The 8,268-nt window shown below is 37.4% G+C and overlaps 1 long non-coding RNA gene across 1 annotated transcript in view; it reads left to right on the top strand.

The window, feature by feature from the left end:
- Positions 1-802: 802 nt before the first annotated feature.
- LOC309670697 overlaps positions 803-8,268 on the top strand; it is a 28,476-nt gene continuing 21,010 nt past the window's right edge. Inside the window, exons 1-2 of the long non-coding RNA XR_014269031.1 lie at positions 803-839; positions 1,246-1,379. This is a non-coding gene — a long non-coding RNA (uncharacterized lncRNA). The remainder of the gene's footprint in view (positions 840-1,245; positions 1,380-8,268) is intronic.

The raw sequence follows: 8,268 nt of genomic DNA, 5'->3' as shown, positions 1-8,268 counted from the left end.
GTGCTTTTTTTTAATTCTTGCCATAGGTTTAAATTATCATTAACTTGCTAATGAATAATAGTGTTCATTAAGCTTTAAAATGTTAATACTTTTTTTACATCTGTTAGTTAAAAACATATGAGTGGCTGCCTGTGAGAAGGACAACTGCTTTCTTGAAGGGAGAATTTATCTAATTATACATAAACATTTATTCCATGCTCATCACCATAGTAACTGAGGCCTCAAATCAGTGTGCTTTGCTGAGCAGGGTTGCAAAATACTGTAGTGAGCCAAGGCCTGAACTTCTGGATGAAAGTGCAGTTTCACATTTGGTTGAGGCACAGCTAGTCCCTGCTACACCTTCTTGACCTCTCCCTTGGGCCACTATTTGTATTCCTGTGGCTGCAGGCGTGGTGGAAACAGGGAGCTAATGTGACTGAAAAATAACCTCCCCAAAAATTAGTGTATGCTGAATTGTCCTTCTGATCTGGCTGACCACATTATTGCATGAGCACTAGTGAGGCACAGGGAAGAGTCAAAAATGTGTGATTGTGTTATGTGTGGGGAGAGGCAACTACTAATTAATCTGATTACAAAGCTGCTGCTGAAGCTACTTGTTTAGGGCCTGACTTTCCTGTAGCTTGAAATCATGGAAAAACAGGTATTGGGTTGGGAGTTAAGCCAGTTTAAGTGAGGAAATGATCTAACGTGTATTAATTTTGTAGTGGTTTTGTGACTTTAGCAGTATATTCCTGAACCAATTGTATCTACTGCCTATACTGCAGAGCTCTTCTGAGAAAGGAAAGTGCTAAAAGGATGGAGATCCGATGTCTCTTCTCATCTGTGGCCACTTTTCAGAGGTCAGCATCAGTTTATCAGAATATTCACTTCAGGAGCTCTCTTACAATCAACTCACTGCATCTCTTCATCTTCAGTTTTATCATCTTTTTATCTGTACCTAGACAATTGCTTTCACAGGAGGCTCATCTTTTTACTTCTGCTTTCTTTTTAACAGCAGCAAGGGTAGTAACTAGCTATTTCTGTAGCTTATTTGTAAATAAATCTCAAATGTATTCCTTTTTTGGTTGCTCCCTCTGCCTTATAAAATATTGCAATAGAATGTTTTATAACTACAAAACTTTACAGACTCAGCTTGTAAAACATATTTATCCTAAAAACTTGATGAGGGCTTTTACTTTTTATCTGTTACATTGACCAGGCCTTCATTTTGAGCCTTTAAAATTATTGTGTCATTTTGTTTTCCAGTGCACTTTAGATAATCACTTCTCCATCCAAGGTCCTGATCCCATGGAGATTTGCATGCTTGTTTAACAACGGATGTTTCGAGCGGTACCACTGATCTATTACTCTTCCTGTACTGTTACCTGATTTGAAGACAGGTACTGGGGCATCTACATTACTTCTGCAGTATTTGCAAAAAGATAAATGATTTGCAAGTGTAACACAGCACTACAGTTAATCATGCTAGCAAACTGCAGCCTGAGATGTGACCTTGTATAGCCATTTATAGTCTGAGCTTTTAAGAGCTGTAACTCTGCTTTTGGCTTGGTTAACTTCTGTGGCTGTTGCAGATTACATTTGCAATCAAGTTGTTGCCAAACTTCCACTCAATGTTAAGGTCATGTTTACTACTGCGCAACTGCATAGTGAAGAGTTGCAGTAAAAGCAAAATAAACTTTTAAGACTCTTGAAGAAGCAGCTTAGTGTCAGTCTATGGGAGCCTGATAGCAAGTGGATATTGGGCAGAAGCTCAAACTGACTGTAGACCAAAGCAGAATGTTGTTGGCAGCAGTTAAATTTTACTGTTTCATTATAGCTGATGTGTCCTTGACTGCAGCTCTAATAAAAACATCTTGTGCGTGTTCTGAGTACTGTTTAAAAAAGAACATAGATGTAAGAAAACCGGAGCCTGCAGCTCTCCATATGTGGTGTTGGTACTGTGCGAGGTTTTCATCTATTAGCCAGATTGAGTGATCTGGTGGCCTCCTAGAAGAACTGCACATTAAATTTCTGGCACTGCTGATGAAAAGAATGCTGTTGCTGGAACATTTGAGTTCCTGTTACTCTTCCAGGGAATGGATACAAAGACTAAATGTAGTCTTCCCAGATGAGGGTTAAGGTATGCTAGCAGTGAGCTGTGATGAAGCTTACATTATGGCTGTAACTGTTCTGTATTAGACATCCACACCCACACACCCCTTTTTGTTTTAAAATCTTGTAGATAGATGCATCTTTGCTGGTGTGAATGACAGTAACTATCTGAGCGTTAAAACAAAACAAAACACCATGGCCATGGGAAGGAGCATTACTGACATTTTGAGAAATCTTTTTTAGCTAGCTTTAAGGAAGAAGGTGGAAGGTGTATGCAGTGATATCAGCTATATTTGACAAGCAAAATTCTCAAAAATACTAAGTTCCCTGTGTGAAAACAGGCCACAGAGGAGAAAGATTTATTTATTTTATTATGCTTATGGGAGGGAAGTTATATAAACCTAATTTTTGTTAAACACCAAAAATCCATAGAGGATCAACAGCTTATTGTCCCACTTATATAAAAAACTTCAACTGGATGTCTCAACTTTTTAAAGACCAGTCAAACAAATATGGGATATTAATGTGCAGGAAACCAAATTTCTTTACTTCTGGTATTATGGACAGATTTTTATCTTGCCAATTTTCAGTTCCTGAAAAGTTGAGACTACTGGTATTTGGGGGAATGATTGTGCTGGCTTTCTGGTGTGTTGCAATTACAGGTGCAAAAGTTGACAGAACAGTATTAGAATTTGAGATATAATAGAGTTTTGGCCAGACTCAGTATAGTTTGTGTACTGTCAAATCCCAGTGAACCTGATGGGGTCTGAAACCTTTTATTACAACTGGATTCAGCCCTTTTTTTTTTTCTACTGTCAATTACTATTGCTGATCTATTTTTGATTTAGTATTATTTCCCCTTATAGACATGATTAAAAGCAATTTGGAATAATTTGAATACTCATGCATATCAGAAGAACTAAACTACCCAAAAGGGGTCAATTTTGGTTCCTCTGCTTCAATATCATCAATATGTTTCAAATCTCTGTGAAGATGCCCATATGCTTTCTAAATAATTTTTCTTAACTAACAGGTATTTCTGTGGAGAGTTTTAATTTTTAGTTACTTATACTTCTGTTTCACTGCAGGTACTTTTGGAGGCTCCTGCTCTTATTTAATTGTTGTATTCAAAGTATGGAAAGTACAAACACTTTTGTCTCCATTGATATTTCACAGATGCAATGCAGATTACTCAGAAATGGCAGTGCATCACAAGGAATGTTGTAAAAGCTTTCTTTTACCAGGCAGGTCAAATATCCTAAAGTTGTTCTGGATCATAAAACTTTTAAAAGGATTCAATGCCTTCTGTAAAGCTTCATACATGTTTTAATGATGTCCAAGCATCATGTGAGTGTTTCGTGTTCCATAAAAGTGAGCTTCCAAATCAATGTACTTTGCTCCTAAGCTGGAGTCACTGTAATTGCCAAAGCTCAAGTATTACACTCACATGGCAGTTTAATTGAAGCAGAAAAGTCCAGATAACTGTTCTGTTTTTTTTGTGCTCACTTCTTGTGCTTGCTTTGCCAGGCAGGAGTTAAGTCATGCCCTCAGGAGACTGCAGTTGGACTCTCCAGTCACGTCCCCTTTTCTTTAGTCAAAATTGTGGTATGCCTCCTATGCAAGAGTAATGCAAAAAGGAACCATATTGGGATAAAAGATCTGGTACTCATTAATGTTCAGGGTTAAGTAGATATGTAGCTTAGTAAAGATCATACCCTATCATTTATTTTTGCTAATTTGGAATAAGAGAAAGAGTTGAGGCCAAGAGAACCTTAGAGTACCAAAATACTATAACCCTTCATCTTGTTAGAAAGCTATACTTAGAAGGGAAAAAAAAAATTAGACTTGATGTTTATCAGTGTTATGTCTATGAGCTGTAGTAATTTTACAGACATGATACAGAAGTAAGTAGTCTATGATATTAGTTGGTTATATCCAATCTTAGTTATGAAATACTACTTATGGAGCTTTCTAGATCGAAACAGATTTTTGTAGAAAACTTTCTGTTACAAGAATTTCCAGCTACTAGGTCACACAAATTAAGCATCCCAAACTTCCAGTTAACTTTTTGCATGTAAATATTTCACTTCTGCTAAATATGCTTGAAAATGGAAGGCTTTAGTTGGCATTTGTTTTTCTAAACTTTATTTGAAAAGTAATTTTTGAAGGATCTTTAATATTAGGAAATGCTTTAAATAACATGGGACAATTGTTCCCTTTTCAGAATTGTCTGAGATTTTTCTGATTCTCACAGCTTCTAATGTCCCTTCTTCTTTCAAGTCCCGTAAATCAGGTAGATGCTTAGCAATTCTGAAGTTCAAGCTATGTATCTAGCTTGGGTTAAAACATTCTGGATCAGTTTATAAGAGTGATTATTGGAACTGGAGTGAAACCGAGTAATTCTTGCTTCCCAGACTTGAATTCTGATTACGTACCTTGTACTCTGTCCTTTGCCTTTTTATCTTACAGTAAAATCTACTGCAGTGTTTTGTGTTTCTCAGCTGCAGTTTCAAGTTGTAAGAAATTGATTCTTTTCTGTATCTTTAAAAATTAAATATTTTTTTCCCCAAATGTAGGAAACAAACAAAAAAAAAAACCAACAACCAAAAACCAAACTCCCAAACCAAAACTGACCCTACTTAAAGAAATAGAAGAGGAGTCATGGAATGAGTGTAAATCTGGACATGCTGTCTTCGTAAGCTACAAGTCCAACTAGGGAACTTCGTGTCAAGTTCACTTTAAGTCCTTGTACTCAAAATAAGTCAAATAAGTGCTGAAAATGCAGTGTTCCTCAGTAAAGATTTTTACTTGACCAAAGGAGATTTAACCTTCCAAGATGATCTTGGCTACCTTCCAAAATGTATCACTGAGGATGCTATTTTATCTACTTTATATGGTCAAGCTTTATCAGTATTCACACTGAACTTTCAGGTGACTCTCTGGACATTTCACTGTATGAAACATCAGTAACAGATGTAATTATGATGAAAAAAAAAAAAAAACACAACAACCAAACCCCAAACCAAAAGGGACAACTGAGGCAGCTTTACACAGCTGTCCCTTTTCCCTCAGGGACTTATTAAGTGTTATACAAACAAGACTCTCTTGTTGCCTTTGCTTGTATTGGGACTTGCGCTCTTTTCTCAAACTATGCTGTCTAGCCTGTTTTGTTTCATTATTAACATATTTTTAGCAATTTACATTTACCATCTATCATGATAATTTTGCAGGGTTAATTACTGTGAACAGGAAAAGTTTTGGTCTGAAAAATTACCCAGAGTGTAGAGTGCCATCTGAAGCAGTCTGCAGATTGTTTGGATGTATTTTTTTTTTTTCTAAAATGTTAGATAGGGCTTTGATTAAAGAAAATGTAACACTGTCAAGTTATCACACTAGAGCTGGCTTTTCTGACTTAACATTTAGCTTTCTGTTTAGCTGACCATGGCCTGCAGCTGAATCTATCTTTACTAGTGTTGATTATGTGTAAGACAAAACACAGCCCGCATGCTTATACCCTAGTTGGCTTTGAAGTAATAGCAAGTATTGAAGGCAGGGAAGACTTGTAATTTTTTTTTATTGTTGTTGTTATGACTTTGATAGGAGGAAAGAGTTCCGAGCAGCACATGCTATTTTTATGTGGGTAGTCATAAATTAAGATTGTAAGATCTTTGGAGCAGAAGATGCGTATTGCCTAATCCTTTCTTCCCCGTTTTGCTCCACAGAGCTTTGATCTGTGATTAGATCTGTGTGTATAGATTTGTATATATAGCAGTTAGTTATTCATGGCAGAACCGTTTCTTGAAACTCCTACAAAGCTGAAAACTAGCTGAGTAGGGTATCTCTAGTGCTATGAGTGTACAAACCTATAATGCATTCTTAAACACAGAAACCGGTGCCTGGGCTTATTACCTATTGCATGCAAAATATGTTTACCCTGATATTTTGAAATTACTACTACAATAGGTCTCAAGGGCTCATTGTCCCCTCTGTCTGCATGTGTTATTCCCACTGTTGACGATGGGAATTAGCTATACTCATCAGGAGGAGGATATACCCATTGGACTAGAACTTAGACAGCAGGGAATATGAAATTCTCTAGCTATTAGATGGTGAGAACAGCACAGCTTAAGCATTGCTCCCACTTGGCTTGTCACCTCTGCATTTTGTGATATTTTTTTTTTTAATTTTTATTTTTTGCTAAGGAAGCAGCAGTGAAAGAAGCAGCTGTGAAACATGATGATAATGCAGCACTACCTTGATAGAAATTGCAGCTTGGGGCTGCAGATCCATCATTCAAAATTCTGTGCCACACTGGAAGTGGGCTGTCTTTCTGGAAAAAGCAGCCATCCAGGTTAACCATAGTAAAAGCTGACAGTCACTGGCTGGATTAATAAATGGTTGTCCAGAGAAGGGATTGCTTTCATTTTTCTCCTTAAAATATATGTTCAAATTTGTATTCAGTTACTTCTTTCAGCTATTAGGCCAGATTTCTACTCAAGATGTTATGTTGTTTGAATTACTGTGATTTATTGTTCCTCTTCTAGTACCATCTGGATAGGTGATACCTTCAGTCACATGAGTGAAGTTTATATGTCAGATACGTCTGGACTTAAAACAGTGTTGGACTTGACATTCTCAGGTTTTTCTGCTATATACGTAATTGCATTGGGGGCAGGGAGAGGAGAAGTAATATAGAAGAACTGTGATATAACACAGGGGTCCAAGAATGGTTTAGCTTAAAAATGCTTGATCTTTCGTTTCCTGTTGTTTTTTTTTTTTTTTCTTCATTTTTTGAATCTTCTTTGCTAATACTGTGTGGAAGCTGTCAGGCGTGGGGCACTCCAGAACTGTTTCGAGCTCCTACACGTTTCCAAAATGAGAACTGCGAAATAGATTGTCATCTTTGCAAAAGAAAAGCTCCCTCTTGTGGAAGAGAGGAACTTCTGCAGCGGCTAGGAGGAACGTTAGGGCATAATACTGTGATTTTAAATTAGGAGGAAAAAGGGGCCCAAGCCTTGTAGCAGTTTGCAGATGCTGGAATTCAAACCCCTGTTCCCTATTATTTTTTTCCCAAAGCAAGTTCTTCAGATTTTGTGTGACTTCTTTCTAAAAATATATATCAGTTATAGCTGTTTGCTGTGTGTAAGCAAAACTTGATAGTTTTAATAATATAATGTGGCCACAGTGGAATCTTCATTGTTAAAGGGGGCTAAAGCAGCTGATATTTATACAGATTTTGCTTTCTGTAACTCTTTGCTGAAAAACCTCAGTATTTGGGGCACTTCTCTGAATCCCAGTTTATACCTTTTTTAATGCTTTTTATTTTTCTCTTTCATAAGTGTGATAATCTCTTCTGTATACCCTGAAGATCTGTATCAAAGTGGTTTTGGATCTTGCTACAATCGGGGGTCCTTGGTAGAAGGCTTTGCTGGCTCAAAGCCCTGTCTTACTTGGAAAATATAACTGCACAGGAAGCATGGAGATGAATTTGTGATGGAGGAGCTGGAACTAGAATTCATATTGATATCAAATTTCTGCTAGAAACAGTATTTTTACCTTTGAGCTGAATAGGATTCATGCTTGTGATCCGAAGGTGGAAGGCTCTAGCTCATTAGCACATTAGCAAAACCCTGAGGCATTTACTTCCATAAATGCTAATGTTATTCCCCTGAGAATTAAGCACTTCAGAGGGGGTGGGGAGAGACAGATCATTTAGCATTACATGGAGATTTAAATTTGCCAACTCGGATTCATTGCTGGGTACAGGACGGAGACAGCACAGCGTGTGCTGACCCACTGCAGAAAAATGCTGAGTTGAGATTGGGTATCGGGATCCTGTTAACTGGCAGAATGCTAAATCAGGGTCTTGTTCAGAGCTAGCTGGGTTTTAGCTTGTGGCACACAACAACACGGACATAACTTTGGTTACAGAAACATGTGATTTAGCACATTCTTTGTGATATGTAATGGTGAAGTGAGATTTGGTTCTGTCTTTAGAACCTTATGGTATACCAGCTCATTTTGATACAGTTTGGAGTTATCTTTGAAGTGGGGAATAGTTGCTCTGTTGAGGAATTGCTATCCTCATTTATATGAACCGTGAAGGTGCTACAGCTTGGATGAATAGTCCTTATGATTGTACATGTCACAAAATGCAAGCTCCTGAACTTGTGGGAA

This window comes from Vanellus vanellus (genome assembly GCF_965231255.1).
Source record: "Vanellus vanellus genome assembly, chromosome: 3".
Lineage (NCBI taxonomy): Eukaryota > Metazoa > Chordata > Aves > Charadriiformes > Charadriidae > Vanellus > Vanellus vanellus.
Note: the sequence above shows the minus strand (reverse complement) of the source record. Positions and strands in the feature narration are given on the sequence as shown.